The sequence below is a fragment of the Trichechus manatus genome, unplaced genomic scaffold, assembly GCF_000243295.1.
Source record: "Trichechus manatus latirostris isolate Lorelei unplaced genomic scaffold, TriManLat1.0 scaffold00025, whole genome shotgun sequence".
In the NCBI taxonomy this organism is placed as follows: Eukaryota; Metazoa; Chordata; class Mammalia; order Sirenia; family Trichechidae; genus Trichechus; species Trichechus manatus.
In genome coordinates, this window is record NW_004443961.1 from 18006192 (window position 1) to 18023769 (window position 17578).

General features: G+C 40.9%; 1 non-coding gene across 1 annotated transcript; it reads right to left on the reverse strand.

The window, feature by feature from the left end:
* Window positions 1-13860: 13860 nt before the first annotated feature.
* LOC111820072 (U6 spliceosomal RNA) lies at window positions 13861-13966 on the reverse strand. Its single transcript, XR_002823600.1, has one exon. It is a non-coding gene; the product is annotated as a U6 spliceosomal RNA (small nuclear RNA).
* Between the last annotated feature and the right edge of the window lie 3612 nt (window positions 13967-17578).

The window sequence follows — 17578 nt, forward strand, 5'->3', positions numbered from 1 at the left end:
GATAACAACCTGATGGCCAGTAGTCTTTGTGTTAGTTTCCTGTGGCTCCTGCAACAAATTACCAGAAAACTGGTAAAATGCCTGAAATTTGTTCTCTCTCAGTTCTGGAGGCCTTAAGTCCAAAATCAAAGTGTCATCAGGGCTGCACTTCATCTGGAGGCTATAGGGAAGAATCTTTCCTTGCTTCTTCCAGCTTCTCGTGGCAGTCAACACCCTTGGCGTCCTTAGTTTGTGGCCACATCATTCCAACCTCCACCTCTGTCTTCACATTGCCTGATCCTCTGCATGTCTGTCTTCCCTGTGTGTCGCTTACAAGGACACGTGGCATTGAATTTAGGGTCTACCTAGATAATTCAGGATGGTTTCATCTCACAATCCTTAACTTAATTACATCTGCAATGCCGTTTGTTCCAAGTAAGGTAATATTCACAGGTTCCAGGGATTAGGACAAAGACATATCTTTTTGCAGGCTACCACTCAACACATTACAGTCTGTTTGAGGGGAGAAACGCCCTCTCCTCACTATCTGAACATAGGCTTACCATTGAACTTGTGTGTGTGTTCCATGAGGAAAAAAAAAGTATAAATTATGTAAATCATCATCTGCTGGATAAGAATGCAACTTTCTTTGTCCTTTATAGATCGTTTGCCTGACAAATGGCAAATAGCCAATATTTATACATTCTGCAGGTCTGGAGGGGACCTAGCATGGAGTCCAAGTATTTATGTTAGAATTTTGTTTTAGAAACAATTAAGCAGAAATAAAACAGAAATCTAATTCTAGCTTTGGTTAATAATACCCACTGCCATCAACTTGATTCCAACTCATGGCCACCCCATATGTTACAGAGCAGAACTGCTCCATAGGGTTTTCGTGGTTGTAGTATTTACAGAAGCAGATCTCCAGGCCTCTTCTCCTGGGATGCTGATGGTTGGGTTCAAACCACCAACCTTTAGGTTAGTAGCCTAGTGCAAACTGCTTGTGCTACCCAGTGTCCTGCTTTAGTTTATGAAACGAAAACCAAATTAGTTGCTGTTGATTCAATTCCAACTCATAGGGGACCATATTTATTTCAGTTCTACCTTTTACTCAATATTTCCTCCCTTGGTTTTTACCTCTGGTCTCATGTGAAGAACTCATTTCATCTTTGGCTTTAGCAATTTAGCTTTAATATAACATCGGTTTGTGTTTACTTAGCTTTTGAAACATTTACATATTTAGTGCATTAGTTTCCTGAATCTCCTCTAACATGTTAAATACACACACATACAATTCATAGACATATGTCATCAACTTTGGTGTTGGCTATAAATTACTTATTACACAAGTCATGAGGAATCATATCACACTAGCATGTTACCACATCATGACTGAGAACCACTGTTGTATACCACAAGCCAATCTAAGCTTACTGAAACACCTTGATCATGACAGTCCTATGCTAGAATTTTTTGAGTGACTCCACTGCCATATAATAAAGCCCGAGTGGCTTAGTCAGGCCTTCATCACTGCACATCTGCCCCAGCCTCCTCTCCAGTCATACTGGTACATTCTACTACATCCATACTTCTCCCTGCCCACAAGTCATTCCCTTCCTGTCTGCCTGTCACAGCCCAGCAGACCTACCTCTTCTGTGATGACCCTTCAACACCTTCCCACGCTGAAGCCACACAATGTTCACGGTCAGAATTGCTCATCTAACAATCATATACCACCCTACCTTGACGGGCAACTTCTCATGATTTCTAAGATTGACTATATGGTCAAAGAAGGGAAGGACCAAGTCTCAGTGAGACCCTCCCAGAGCACCCAGTTGGTTAGGTAAAGCATAGAGGGGTGGTGCAAAAACATACATGGCAAGTCTGTGTGTCTCGTGTTTATTGAGCACCTGCTACTGCTCAGGAGCTGTTTTTCTTTTAGGAGATTTATTTCTAAGAAGAACTAACAGTTGTACAGCACCTATTATGTATCAAGCATGGCTCTAAGCACTTTTCTTGTTAACTTATTTGATGCTGTCTATCCTACATGAGGAGTCCTGGTGGCACAGTGGTTAAGAGCTCGGCTGCTAACCAAAAGGTTGGCAGTTTGAATCCACCAGCTGCTCCTTGGAAACCCTATGGGGTAGTTCTACTCTGTCCTATAGGGTTGCTATGAGTCAGAATCAACTCAGCAGCAACGGGTTTGGTTTGGTTTTCTCCTATGTGATTGTTACTATTTCCCCTGTTTTACAGATGAGGTACCTGAAGACTATGAGGTTAACATGAGTTCAATCCCAAGTGCTCTGTCTTCATAATCCTAGCTCTTAGCACTGCATTTTACTGCTTCTTGAATTTTCTCTTGTAATTCTTATGACAACCCTGTGAGGAAACAGGACTCAGAGAAGTTGTATTTTCCCAAAGTTGCATAGCTGGTAAATGGGAAAAGGGGTCTGTAGACTTCAAAAGTCATTCTCTTGTCCGCTAGGTACTGCAGCTTTCCCAAGGCTTCTTTACCATTTTCTCTAAAGTATTACATTGCAAGGAAATGTATCAGCCTTAAAATCACTAGTTCACAAAACATAGTATTTTTTGCCTATATCCAGAGCCAAAACCAAAACAAAACCCACCGCCGTCGAGACGATTCCGACTCATAGCAACCCTATAGAATGGAGTAGAAGTGCCCACAGTGTTTCCGAGGAGCGCCTGGTGGATTCGAACTGCCAACCTTCTGGTTAGCAGCCGTAGCTCTTAATCACTACACCGCCAGAGTTTCCATATCCAGAGCAGTTCACTTGTATATCAGTTTCCCATTGTTGTAACAAATTACCACAAATTTAGTGGTTGAAGATAATGTGAATTTATCATCTTAAATTCTGGAGGTTAGAAGTTCGAAATCAGTTTTACTGGGCTAACATCAATGTGTTGGCAGGCCTGCATTCCTCTGGAGACTCTAGGGGGAGAATTCCTTTTCTGGCCTTTTCCACTAGAAGCTTTAGCTTACAGTTCCTTCCTTCATCTTCAAAGCACATCGTTCCAGCCTCTGATTCTTCCTCTGTCTTCTCTGACTCCGATCCTCCTGCCTAATCGCAAAAACCCGTGTGATTACATTGGGCCTGCCGGGATAATCCAGGCTAATCTTGCCACCTCAGGATCCTTAATTTAATCATGTCTGCAAAGTCCCTTTTACCATGTAAGGTAACGTATTCACAGGTCCCAGGGATTAGGACATAGACGTCTTGGGGTGCTGTTATTCAGTCTACTACACTCTGCTATGTTGTAGGCTAAACACTTAATCTCTATTAGCACCAGGTCCTTGGGATTCAGAATCTGCCTTTCTCTTACCACTCCCTACCCTCAGAATCTGTGAGCACCATTTGCATCTTTGTTTGTATTCCTTCTCTGTTCATTCTGATTCTAAAACATAAATTTAAAAGAGGGATAAGGGGAGGGGGAAAAAAAAAAGAAAGCTACTAGAAGGGTTAAATTGAATGAACTGGAGATTCCACTCCAAAGCATAGTTTATGTTTCTCTATACTGCTTATGTTTTATGTTCAGGATTGTGCCCACCCCACCGTACACACATATTGCACACATCTGTGCAGAGACGGAAACAATCACCATGGCCCTTGTTTTCCCCCTTGCTTAAAACTGTGATTATGTTGCCATTTCCCTATATACTTCCTTTTTTTTAAGTCAGGGTTAGAATTCAAAATGCCTGTAGTTCAGCTATGTTTAAAAAAAAAATGGCATTATGAGAGAAGAGTCCCTGCTGGTAATATTAAGAAAAAAAGAGAATTTTAATGATGACTATAAATGCTTGAGAATTAATTTTTTTATTTTCTAGCTCTAAGTATATACACACACACAAAAGAATGCCTTTGGTCTGCATCAGAGGACTGGATTCTGGCAGAAAGGGTCTTAGAGTCATCCATTTTGTTATATTCCAGTAACTAAAATATAAATCCACATAGGCTAGAGATGATATTTATTTAAAATGTTGTGCCTAGGGGGATAAAAAAACCCTATTAGCATGTATATCTCATTTTCATGAAATACATTTTCAGTGTATTTCATAAGGAAACGGACCTATCGTTACAAGCAACAAAAAAGCATAAGCAAAACAGAGATCAGAAGTCAAATTTCACATGTGGGTGGTTTTTTTAATTTGTTTATTTTATTTGTTTTTTATTATTAGCGGAAAGCTCTTTGACATAATTGCTCTGCATATTAGTGGGTGTGCAGCCTGATGCTTTACACACTAATATGAATGTTAAACACGGAAGATACACTGTATACGCCTTGGGCTTCCAGGGTTCTTTCAGAAAACTTAATTGCTATTAAATAAACAAGGTAATTCAAATCCAAAAAAATACTTGAGGTAAAAATTCTGTTCTCATTTTAATAATTTTGTTTAGTAAGGGAGAGTCCAGTCCTCACTTTTCTTTGTCTTTTTAAGTTCTAATTCAGTTTGGAGTAGTTAGGACCTCTATTATATACTAATCACTGTCTCCAACTGCCTTTTGTACCTCTCAACCTCCTATATCACATAATATCATGTATAAACTCCGAAGGTCTAATACCTAACTCAGCACGTAACGCACCTGTGCCTGCCACCTCTTCCCCAGCAAATCTGATCTTCCTTCATTGATCTTATGGTGTGGATGATACCGCCATCTATCCTGTTTCCTAGCTAGAACCTTGAGCCATTCGCAGCCTCAAATGTACTTCACACTCAGTCAGTACCCAAGTCCTATTGATTCCACCTCCTATATCTCTTCCAGCCCTCTCTTCCTTCTTAATCCTTCTGCCATTGCCTTGGTTCAAGTCCTCACAATCAGCTAACCAAATCATTGCAAACAGCCTTTTTCTTAATCTCCCTGTATCATCTTTCCTAACTCTAACCCAGAATTCCCAACCTAGTATAGATGGTTTTTTACCACAGGCCTTCTCTGGAGCCTTTAAAATAATGAATGTGTGCTGAGAATCCCCAGAGAGGGGCATAGTAAGCACTGTAATTTGAAGACTTATTGAACCCTTTCTCCATGGCACATCTTTTTTTTTTTTTTTTTTAATTGTGCTTTAGGTGAAAGTTTACAGCTCAAGTTAATTTCTCATACAAAAATTTATACACGCACTGTTATGTGACATTAGTTGCGGGTCCCTATAATGTGACAGCACATTCCCGCTTTCCACCTCAGGTTTCCTGTGTCCATTCAACCAGTTCTGTCCCTTCCTGCCTTCTCATCCTGCCTCTGGACAGTAGCCGCCCATTTTGTCTCGTGTATCTGATTGAACTAAGAAGCATTTTATGTATTATTTTATGTTTTATAGTCCAGTCTGATCTTTGTCTGAAGAGTGGGCTTTCAGGAATGGTATTAGGTCTGGGTTAACCGAGTGTCTGGGGGTCATGTATTCTGGAGTTCCTCCAGTCTCAGTCAGACCATTAAGTCTGGTCTTTTTATGTGAATTTGAGTTCTGCTCCACACTTTTCTCCCACTCCGTTGTGTTCCCTGTCAGGGTGATCATTGATGGTAGCCAGGCACCGTCTAGTTCTTCTGGTCTCAGGCTGATGGAGTCTCTGGTTTATGTGGCCCTTCTGTCTCTTGGCCTAATATTTTCCTTGTGTCCTTGGAGTTCTTCATTCTTCTTTACTCTAAGTGGGTTGGGACCAATTGATGCATCTTAGACGGCTGCTTGCAAGCTTTTAAGACCACAGACACCACTCACCAAAGTGAGATGCAGAATATTTTCTTAATAAACTTTGTTATTCCATGGCACACCTATTAATACTTCTCAGGGCAATATTGTTTGGAGCTCATTGGCATACATTGCCTGATTCATTCTCTACAAATTGGATCGTGTTATTCCATACTTTAAAATCCTAAATGGCTCACCTTGGTTTTAATATTATGTCCAAATTATGTCCAAAGCCCTTCACCATCTGTCCCTCATCTAATTTCTCAGTCTCATTTTCCAACCACTCTTCTCTGTGAACCCTGTGCTCCACCTTCTCAGGACTCTTCAGTTATTTGAACATACCGTACTCCTTCAGACCCATGAGCCTGTGCACACACAGTCTGATCTGCCAGCACTTCTTATCTTCCTGGATAGCTCCTCATATATCACCTCTTCTGCAGAGCCTTCCCTAAGTTTTCCATGAAAACTTAGTTGCACACTCCTTTACATTTCCTCTGTTTTATAGTAATTTTTTTTCTCCACACTGGACTGCAAATACCTGAGACTTAGTAACCATTTTTTTTTAACTATGGTGAAAATATATACGTATATATATATAACAAAAAATTTGCCATTTCAACTTTTTTTACATGTACAATTCTGTGACATTAATTTTGTTCATCATTTTGTGCAACCATCACCACTATCCATTTCAAAATCCCCAACACCTAACATGATGCCTTGATACTCAGCAGGTGCTCCATAAGTGTTTGATGAAAGAATGAATGAATAAATGAATGAAATGAGTTAGAAGCTGTAAGCACAGTCCATTATTTTAAAACTAGAAAGTTGGCCTTATAAATTGAACAGAAACATCGGTTAGTGATGGGCTCAATAGCATAACTTGAGGTACCAAGGACATGAACTCAGCTCTCAGTAAAATAAACTACCTGGATGGGACCAAAACTGTCAGCACAGAAGAATTTATTAATGTGGGAAGATCTTAAAAAATACATATCCCCTTGGCCATTGTACTTCTGGATAGAAACATTACTTTTATTATAAAGGCAATGATCCCAAGACTTTATATGAAAAAACATGTGTAACAACTAGTATAAGCAATCGATTTTTTGAGCAAGGGTGAGACAAAATGTGTAGCAGCAAACTCTCTGACAATATTCCCTCAGCTGCATGGATGTTCACCATAACTGGAGTGTCAGAGTATCCAACAGAGCACGTGCTGGTGCTGGCTGAAACCCACTGCTGACTTGTTTAGAAGCAGCTTCTGTCTAACAATATAGCAGGCTGATCAAAGGTGGATGTTCATCCCATCAGCTGAGTGTTTGCTTTCCATCTTTTAAACATCTGGGATTTTGACTCTCTTATTCATCTAATCATCAATTTACTAAACATTTATGATATGCATCCTCTCTGCCAGACCTTAGACTAGGCACTTGATAATGTAAAGATTCATAAGTTCCCTTTCCTCAAAAAACTCATAATCCTGTGTGCATGTAGGGAGGTGGAGGAAAATAGCAGACTATCCCTTATAGGAGACATGCAGTACCATTCCACGCCAGGGTGGAGTGGGTGGTGATTAATAAATATCTGAATAATATTAATAAATTAACATAAATAAATAAGGTGATGAATATCCCTCATGATGCAGACAGGTTAAAGGAGACTTTGATGAAGAAGTGGCCTTTGACCTGGGCCTTCTAGGATATCTTGGAAGTTTCTAAATGGATAAAGAGGTGAAGGTCATTGATCACAGAGTGAACAACATGATCAAAGGCCTGAGCAGATAATGTGTCTGTGTGCTCAGTGAAGGGCAAATAGTCTATTGTAGCATGTGGCAGAGTGACAGAGATTGAGGCTGGAAATCTCACTCAGGTTAGAGTGTAAACGACCTGAACTTTATCCTCTGGGTATCCAGAATCCCCTAAAAGCTTTATATCTGGATCAAACTTCAAAATAAGCAGCAGATTTTTTTTTTCAGGTATTTTGTCATTATGTTGTCATAGTCTTCTATACAGACTTGGGGGGAGTTAGCTGAAGGTCTATCCCTTAAATCAAGCCCTATCTGCAAATTGATAATCCAGCTGTTACTCTGAGTGGTCACTCTATAGGACAATTTTATTTCATCTTGAAAAATGCTAAATAGACAATAGGTAAGTGGTAACTTTGGTGAAGGGTAAGATAGTACACTATACTGGAGAAGCCAACACAACTTGTACAAGGCAAGGTCATGTAAGCTCCATAGATACATCGAAACTCCCTGAGGGACCAAATTACTGGGCTGAGGGCTGTGGGGACCATGGTCTCAGGGAACATCTAGCTCAACTGGCATAACATAGTTTATAAAGAAAACGTTGTACATTCTACTTTGATAAGTAGTGTCTGGAGTCTTAAAAGCTTGTGAGTGGCCATCTAAGATGCTCCACTTGTCTCACCCCATCAGGAGCAAGAGAAAATGAAGAAAACTAAAGACACAAGGTAAAGATTAGTCCAAAGGACTAATGGACCACAACTACCACAGCCTCCACCAGACTGAGCCCAGCACAACTAGATGGTGCCCGGCTACCACCACCAACTGCTCTGACAGGGATCACAATACAGAGTCCCGGCCAGAGACAGAGAAAAATGGAGAACAAAATTCTAACTCACAAAAAAAGTCCAAACTTACTGGCCTGACAGAGATTGGAGAAACCCTGAGAGTATGGCCCCCGGACACCCTTTTAGCTCAGTAATGAAGTCACTCCTGAGGTTCACCCTTCAGCCAAAGATTAGACAGGCCCATAAAACAAAACAAGATCAAAGGGACACACCAGCCCAGAGGCAAAGACTAGAAGGCAGGAGAGGACAGGAAAGCTGGTAATAGGAACCCAAGGTCAAGAAGGGAGAGTGTTGACATGTTGTGGGGTTGGTAACCAATGTCACAAAACAATATGTGTACTGTTTAATAAGAGGCTAGTTTGTTCTGTAAACCTTCATCTAAAGTACGATAAAACGGAAAATTACTCCATCTCTACCTTTGGAATTAGAGAAATTATTTTCATCATCTCCTTCCTCAATTAGAAAGAGGAAGAAAATTAACCTACATTTTTGTCCTTATTACCAAAATTCACTAAGAAGATCTAACTCAACAGCTTGAATCTGAGAACTGATTTTAGTCAGCTACTTATTTATTTTTGGAGCATTTATTCCTATCAAACAGAAGCCCATGTGCCTCATAAAATACTTAGAAAAAGAAAATTTTAACCATCAAGCACTGAAGAGATCCATACTCCTAAAATCCATTTTACTAGTGAAGCCCCTAAAATGTCAGTCATTGGGTAACAGAAATTTCAGGAGCATGTTCCTTATGCCTGATGGATTCAGTGGGACCAAGAGGGAATTTGACTGTGAATTATAAGAAGAGAATTTAAAGAAACGTTGTTTGATGTCATTTTGAGGTTTAGGGGATAATGATTTTATGAGTCAGCCATTACTTTTCTCATAGAAAAATACACTGCATTTTTACTACAGTGTAAATATTTATGGATCATATCAAGACATCACATATCCAGCGTCATTTATAAAATGTCACCCTACTGTTTAGCTCATACCCTAGCCACTTCTTTACTAGAAACCAAACAAATCATTAATTTTAAAAGAAAGAAAAGAAGGAGAAAGGATGTGGAAAAGGAAAGCTGTGGATGGATTTATTCAGTTCTAGTCTCTTATTAAAGGTATATACTGGGAGAAAGTTTTGAATGCAGTTCTCAAGCACTTAATATGATGAATGCTTCTTTTTATAACATTGCTTTAAACAGTGGAATAATTGGATTTTTTCATGATTCTGAGAGAAATATGAGGTATTACTAACAGACATGGAAAGAGCTGGTAGGAACTCAAAAAACCAACCGCCTGCCCAACAGATGGAGCGCTTAACCCATGCTGTACATACATGAGCATCTTAGAGTACTCCAATACCTCCTTACCTGGCATTTAAGACCCTTTATGATTAGACCTCAATCTACCCCCTTTCAAGACTTATTTCCAATTACACCCCTCCCCCAAGACCTCACCTTCAAGCCTCAAGAGACTACCTACCATTCTCAGAATAGGCGTTGACTTTCCAGTCATTGTGCCTTTTTTCCTACTGTTTTGACTGTTAAAATTTTCATCACTTCACATTTGTTGAAATCCTATGTATATATTCCTCCAGGCTTACATAAATGACATCTTTATGAAGCCTTCTCACATCTGCCCAATCTAAATTAATGCTCGATTCTCCCATGCTCCCCTGAACCATTATTTATGCTTCTGTTGAAATGCTTACCATCTCCTGCCTTGTGTCACTGTTGATTGTGTGCGTGTCTGTCTTTTCCCCTAGACTGTAAGGTCCTCACACTAAAAACTTATCTTTTTCTCTGAATCTTTTTTTTTTTAAAGCACCTAGTTTTGTATCTTGCACTTAACAGATGCTTAATAAATACTTATTAAATTACATTGAAACATATGACCCCTCCCTGCTCACCAGAATTGGTCATCTAGAATCCAATCTCCTTTTCCAAAACAGGATGCACCTCTAATTCATAGCAAACAAATAGGTAACTATTTTGTTTTTAAAGCTCTCACGATGAAAAAACTACTCATCCTTTGCTAACCTCACTAGCTAACAAATGGAAATTTCTCTGATAATTAACATTCACTAAATATTTTGGGTGTGTGCTAGAAATACAGTAGTCAGGATGGATTTAGTCCCTGTCCTGATGAGATTTACAGATTAACTCAATCCCTTCCAACTTCATTTATTCATTCACAAATTTATTAAATACCAGTCATGAACCAAGTATGGTTCTACAGCAGTGAACAAGAGAAGTAAAATCCTGTTCTTAGTGGAAGTAATAGTTTAATGGGAAATAATTTCTAAAAGGGAAGCGAGCTGTTAAGTAAAATCAGATAATGGCATAGAGACTGATTCAACCACTGTAGTTAGGAAGGGCAGGGATGGCCTCACCAAGCAGATGACAATGGAATTGAACCTGAATAATTAGAAAGACTCAGCCACATGAAGATCTAAGGAAATAGTGTTCCAAGTAGAGAGAAGAGTAAGTGAAAAGGCCCTGAGGGAAGAACAAGCATGGCATGTTCAAGGAACAAAAAGATCAGTGTGACTGAAATATACAGGGAAAGAGGAAAGTTGTATGATACGAGATTGCAGAGAAAGACAAAGACCAGAACATGTGGGGCTTTCAGGGCAGGGTTAAAGGAGTTTGGATTTTATTCTAATTACAAGGGGAAGCCATTGGAAAGTTTTAAGCATGGGAATTATATGATCTGGTTTATGCTTTAAAGATATCCCTCTTGCTACTGTGTGGATAGAACGGACTACAGGGAAGTAAGAGTGATGTGCTGAATATCTTCCATTGCTCCTCTAGATCCACTCCTCACCCTTCTCTACCTGTGCCCCAGGAAGCTGACCTATACAGACTGATTCAGTAAGCTCCCTTGCCCTCTCGTTTTTGGTATTCAGCCAATGGGGCACTTCCTCAGACTAACAGGAGGGAGGAACTCTCTTCAAAGTATCTTGTTCAAATTATCATTTATATCCTGCTGGGACCTGATTGATAAAACTAGAAACTGAGACTGGTTAGGAAGCTTGCAGTAGTGTAGGCAAGAAAAGGTGGCATTTATTTAGGATGAACTATTTTAGAATGCTGGTCCCCAACCTGGATATTTATTTCGAATGACATTTATTTTTGAGGTAAAGCTTGTTTATTTTGTAGGTAAACCTGGCAGTGCGTACTCATGGATTGGGTGTAAGGGGAGAGGTGATGAGAAAAAGAAAAATCTCAAAGGTATTGCCTAAGTTTTTGCCCTGGATGAGGCACCATTGAATGAATGAAGTAACTAAGAAAGGAGCAGATTGGGGGTGAAGCTGGGAGGGTAGAATCAAGAGTTCCATTTTAAACATAGTTAGGTCAAGATGTCTATTCACAGTTAAGTGACATGTTGAGTAGGCATAGAAGAGAGCCTAGAGTTTAATATTTAAATTTTTGATTTATCAGCGTATATTTGTTGCAGATAATTACAGTTTTAACAAAATTGCGTTATGTTCATGGAGTAATTTTAATAATTCATAGAATGGGAAGAATTATAGTGAACACAGTCCCTAAATTTGGCATCCTTAGGAAATCAGTAATTCACATGGTTAGTTGTCTAGTTATAAAAAAATAAGTTCTAAGGAAGGACTAAGTAATAAGAGGTTATAACTAGTCTGATTATAGAATAACTAGTTGGTTAGAAGTGAGAATTTGACAGAAATAACAGAAGGCTGAACCTAAGAAATCAAGTCATGCAACAAACTTTAAAACCTTAGTTATCCATAGTTATAAGAAGAGTTCTGCTAAGTAAATGGGATTCTTAGCCACTAATTTAAATTTTCCTCAACCACCAGCTACAGTTCCATAAACATTTATAGGAGGGCTTAAGTTTGCAGAAGGCACTGGGCAAGACAGTGGGAGTACAAAATGAGTTAAAGAAGTGAAATCCTTTAAGATTTTCTCAACTGCTACTGAATAAGAGCTAAAACAAAAGGATTGCTTCTCTAATAAGTGAAAATGCCAGGGAGTCACCACAGAGAAGCCAAAGTCCTGGGCTACTCACAGCTTGAGTCATTGGCTCTAAGACCCTAGATTGGTCCTTAATGAAGATAAAGCACATGGTAGACAACCCCTTGGAAGAAACCAGATCTGTGGTGAATAACGACTGGCCTGTAGACCACCACATGTAGTCCACCCCCAACCCCCTGCCCCAGGTTCATGACATAGCCTAAGAGATGTGTTCAAATGTAGCCTTTCAACTCAGAATCAAATATTGAGGGAAAACATTTTTCAGGGCCACCACAATGTGGACGAACTATTTTAGGATGGATCATGGACCAGCTTTTGCCAGTTAGAGATGGTCACCATTGCAAAGCACCACCCCCCCTGTGGTATGAGAGACCAGGCGCTCTGCAGGCTTGGTGCTTATGAGGCATGGGCCCCTCAGCACGAAGCAGCAGCCGGAGCACCCTCCACGGGTTCTGCAAGCAGAGAGGAGTTTCCATACCACAGGAGAGAGAAACCTAGTTTCAGCTGTTCTCCCAGCTGTACCCACAACCCCCAGCCCAAAGCACGGTGCTTAGTAGCTGCTCAGTAAATGTTGCACTGAATAGAAATAAGCCAATTCTGTGTGGCCTTAGGTCACTTTATGGCTCTGAGCCTCAGTTTTTTAATCTGTAAAGTGGGGATGACACCTGCCTCATAAGGTGATTTCACCTTTTTTGTTAGTCGTGTTTTATTCAACAGGTAGGTAGTTGATCCCAGCCATATTGAGTCACAAGGAAAGTACATTTTCTTCTATGAGAATCAATAAGGTTATTTTCATTTCAAATATTAAAAAAATTTTAATGCAAAAAAGATTTATTACCACTGGTTTGGATGGTTTGAAAGGCTCTAGCTTTTAAAGGCCTAACTAGACAAAGTTGATAGCTTTTCTAACTTCATTATCCAGTAGTTCTGTGACCTCAAGCCATTCACAACTGCAAACAGAGTATATTCGCTCCAGTGGGGTCTCTAGCAGAGAACTCTCTGGGCCCAAGGTTTTCTCCTCCATGTTTATTTTATTCCCATTGGAAAGGTGGAGGGGAGTTACTGCGGAGAGATTGTTCTCAACCCTGGCTACACAGTGCAGTTACCTGGGGAGCTTAAAAAAATAACACAAACCGATGTCTGGGACCCCACCTCCCAGAGTTTCTTATTCTGAGGTGAGACCTAGGCGTCAGTACTTTTAAGAGCTCCCCAGGTGATTTTAAAGTGCACCCAGTGTCGAGACCCACGAAGACCCCAGCAGCATTCTGACTATACTCAAGGACATGTTATCACCACCCTAAGACTGTGGGCAAAAACCCCCCTTGCAGTTCTGAGTACAACCTCCTGAGCATAGCCCACAGCGAGTTCTGAGAGGGGCACTGTTGCCGCAGGAGCTTCTCCTTCAACACAGACTCTCAGGCCTTTAAACCCAGGCCTAATTCCACAGCAAGCCCATGGGCAGCAAGTGAAGGAGGAGAGCAGAAAAAAGGAAGAAAAAAATGTTGCCATAGAGTCAGTTCCAACTCATGACAATCCCATGTGTGTCAGAGTAGAACTACGCTCTCTAGGGTTTTCTTTTTTCTTTTTAAATATGGAACGTTTCACAAATTTGCATGTTGTCGTACGCAGGGGCCTTGCTAATCTTCTCTGTATCATTCTGATTTTAGTGTATGTGTTGCTGAAGCGAGCATTCTGTAGGGTTTACAAAGGCTGATTTTTTGGAAGTAGATCATCAGGCCTTTCTTTCAAGGTGCCTCTGGGTGGACTCGAACAACCAGCCTTTAGGTTAGCAACTGAGTGCATTAACTGTTTGCACCATACCCTGGATGGCTCAAACAGTTAAGCTCTTAGCTACTAACTGAAAGGTTGGCAGTTTGAATCCACCTAGCAGTTCCTGGAAAGAGCGGCCTGGTGATCTACTTCAGTAGGATCACAGCCATTGAAAAGCCTGTGGAGCACAGTTCTACTCCGACACACATGGGGTCTCTGTGAGGTGGAATTGACTCACAGCAACTGGAGGAAAGCAGAGTCCTCCCTAAAACTTTTACAGCTATACCCCTTGCTGACTCATAGTGACCCAATAGGACAAAGTAGAACTGCCCTATAGGGTTTCCAAGGCTGTAAAGCTTACAAAAACAGACTGCCACATCTTTCTCCCTGGGAGCAGCTGGTGTGTGTTTGAACCACTGTCTTTTTGCCGATCACAATCCAAGATGGAAGCTTAAATTTCAGACATCACGTTCTCCAGTCAGCAAGAAGGGGAAAGGGAAGGGAAAAGATGCCAGACTCTCCTAGCAGACACTTCCTTGAAATTGCACACAACCCTTCCATAGTCATGACCACGTCTATTTTATTGTATTTTATTTTTTTATTGTACTTCAGGTGAAGGCTTACAGAACAAATAGTTTCTCGTGAAACAGTAGTACACAGATTGTTTTATGACATTGGTTAACAACCCCACAACATGTCAACCCTCTCCCTTCTCAACCTTATTTTTTTTTTTGGTGAACATATACATAGCCAAAGATACACCATTTCAAAAATTTCTACATGCACAGTTCAGCGACATCAGCTACGCTCTTCCAGTTGTGCTGCTATTCTCACTTTAGATGAAGGCTTACAGAACAAAATACATTCTCATTTAACAGTATACATGTTGCCCTATGACAATGGTTAACAACCTCACAACACATCCACACTATCCTTACTCAACCTTGGGTTCCCTATCACTAGCTTTCCTGTCCCCTTCTGCCTTCTGGCCCCTGTCCCTGGACTGCTGTGCCTCATTAGTCCCATTTGGTTTTATGGGGCTGTCCTCTCCCCGGCTGAACGGTGAACCTCGGAAATGACTTCACCACTGAGCTAAAAGGGTGTCTGGGGGCCATACTCTCAGGGTTTCTCCAGTCCCCTTTAGGCCAGTAAATCTGGTCTTTTTTTTTTTTTGTGAGTTAGAATTTCGTTCTACATCCTTCTCCAGCTCTGTCCAGAACCACATCTATTTTAAATGGAGGTTGGCAAGTATCATCTTTATTCAGAAAAATCATGTCCCCACCTAAAAACTGGGGCCTCTGGCCTCCATTGACCCCCATGCAGCTAGATTATAACTATTAAGTTACATATAAACCATGTGTTTGATCAAGGTCCTGCTGAAAATCCCTGGAATGAGACCATTTTTCTTACATCCCAAATTCAGTGGATATGGCTTCCACTGCCCTAAGAAATCACTGAGGCTGCAAGAAAAGGATTCCAATGGAGCTCTTCAGAAATCTAGGCCCTAAATCGAATGACTGCCCAGTGTGGTAGAGTGGGTACCTAACTGAAGGAAAAGAGAGAAAGGGCTGTCTTCTCTGCAGATTAATACCTCCAGATGTATGCTGATGGCTCTTGTTCATTCTGGAAGCAGCATAGATTATTTTCACTGGATCATAAATATGTTTAACACTTTATTAACCTTTTAAACCAATTATCTTGCAAATCATAGTTCCAGAACAACTTTGTAAAATTTAAAGGCCCTTGAAATTCCTGGATGCTCTAGTTAAATACTTGGGACTAAGGGTGGAGTATATAGATCTTGCTACAAAATTCACTTAAAGGAAGCAAAATTCTTTGGTCTAGTTCCTGAGTTTTTCTTCTTTTTCAATTTTTTCTTTTTTCACTCTCAGGAAAGGCTAAGTGAAGGTTTAAGACTCAGTGGTCAAAACAGCCTACTTTCCTGTGTTGGGTTGACTTTCTCTTCCTTCCTTCCCTAGTGTTCCAGGACATGTGGAGGGGGTGTGCAGAAACGTGAGGTTCTGTGCAAGCAGCGCATGGCTGATGGCAGCTTCTTGGAGCTTCCTGAAACCTTCTGTTCGGCCTCAAAACTGGCCTCCCAGCAAGCCTGCAGGAAAGATGACTGCCCCAGCGAGTGGCTTCTCTCTGACTGGACAGAGGTATGTGTGCTCCTCAGATGGAGAGTGTGGACAAGGTATAAGAAGAAAAGAAGGCACACTCAAACTATCCATTCAGAAGGCGAGAACAGAACAATCCTCCTGCCATTGTGGAGCAGTACTTTTGTAACCATTTATACGATGAAGTGTAACTGGCTTTAAACTAGGCTGCAGGGACCTGAGCTAAGGAACAGCCCTTGCCCAGTGTCTTAATTTGCTAATGCTGCTATGACAGATATATCACAAGTGGGTGGTTTTAAAAAACAGAAATTTATTTTCTCACAGTTTAGGAGGCTAGAAGTCTGAATTTAGGGTACCAGTTCTAGGGAAAGGCTCGCTCTGTGTCTTCTGAGGGAAAGCTCTCTTTCAGTTTCCGTAGATCTGGCATTCCTTGATTCCTTGGAGATCTCTGCGTGTCATGTATCCTCTCCTCCATTTGTACTTGCTTCTCTATGCCTAATCTGCTCTTCTTATATCTCGAAAGTGAATGGGTTCAAGACACACGTTACACTGGTATGGCCTCAGTAACATAACAAATAAACCCAATTCCCAAATGGGATTACCACCACAGGTATAAACCCATTGCCCTAGATTCTGACTCATAGCGACCCTATAGAACAGAGTAGAACTGCCCCCATAGGGTTTCCAAGGCTGTAATCAAATGACATACTGCATTGGGCAAATCTGCTGCAAAAGACCTCTTTAATGTATTAAAAAGCAAAGATGTTGCCTGGAGAACTAAGGTGCACCTGACCCAAGCCATTGTATTTTCAGTTGCCTGTATGCATGCAAAAGCTAGACAATGAATAAGGAAGACTGAAGAAAAATTGATACCTTTGAGTTATGGTGTTGGTGAAGAATATTGAATATACCATGGACTGCCAAAAGAATGAACAAATCTGTCTTGGAAGAAGTACAGCCAGAATACTCCTTAGAAGCAAGGATGGTGATACTTCATTTCACCGACTTTGGACATCCGTCAGGAGGGACTAGTCCCTGGAGAAGAACATCATGCTGGTGAAGGAGAGGGTCAGTGAAAAAGAGGAAGACCCTCAACCAGACAGATTGACACAGCGGCTGCAACAACGGGCTCAAACATAACAATCAATGATTGTGAGAATGGTGCAGGATAGGGCAGCAGCTTCACTCCGTTTTACACAGGGTCCCTGTGAGTTGGAACCGACTCAATGACACCTAACAACAACAATCTGTACAGAAGCAGGCTGCTAAATCTTTCTCCTGCAGTGCAGTTGGTGGGTTCAAACCACCGACCTTTTTGTTAACAGCTGAGCACTTAACCATGCACCACCAGGATTTACAACACGTATTTTTGTGGGACACATTCAGTCCATAATACCCAGCAATTGGAAACATGGA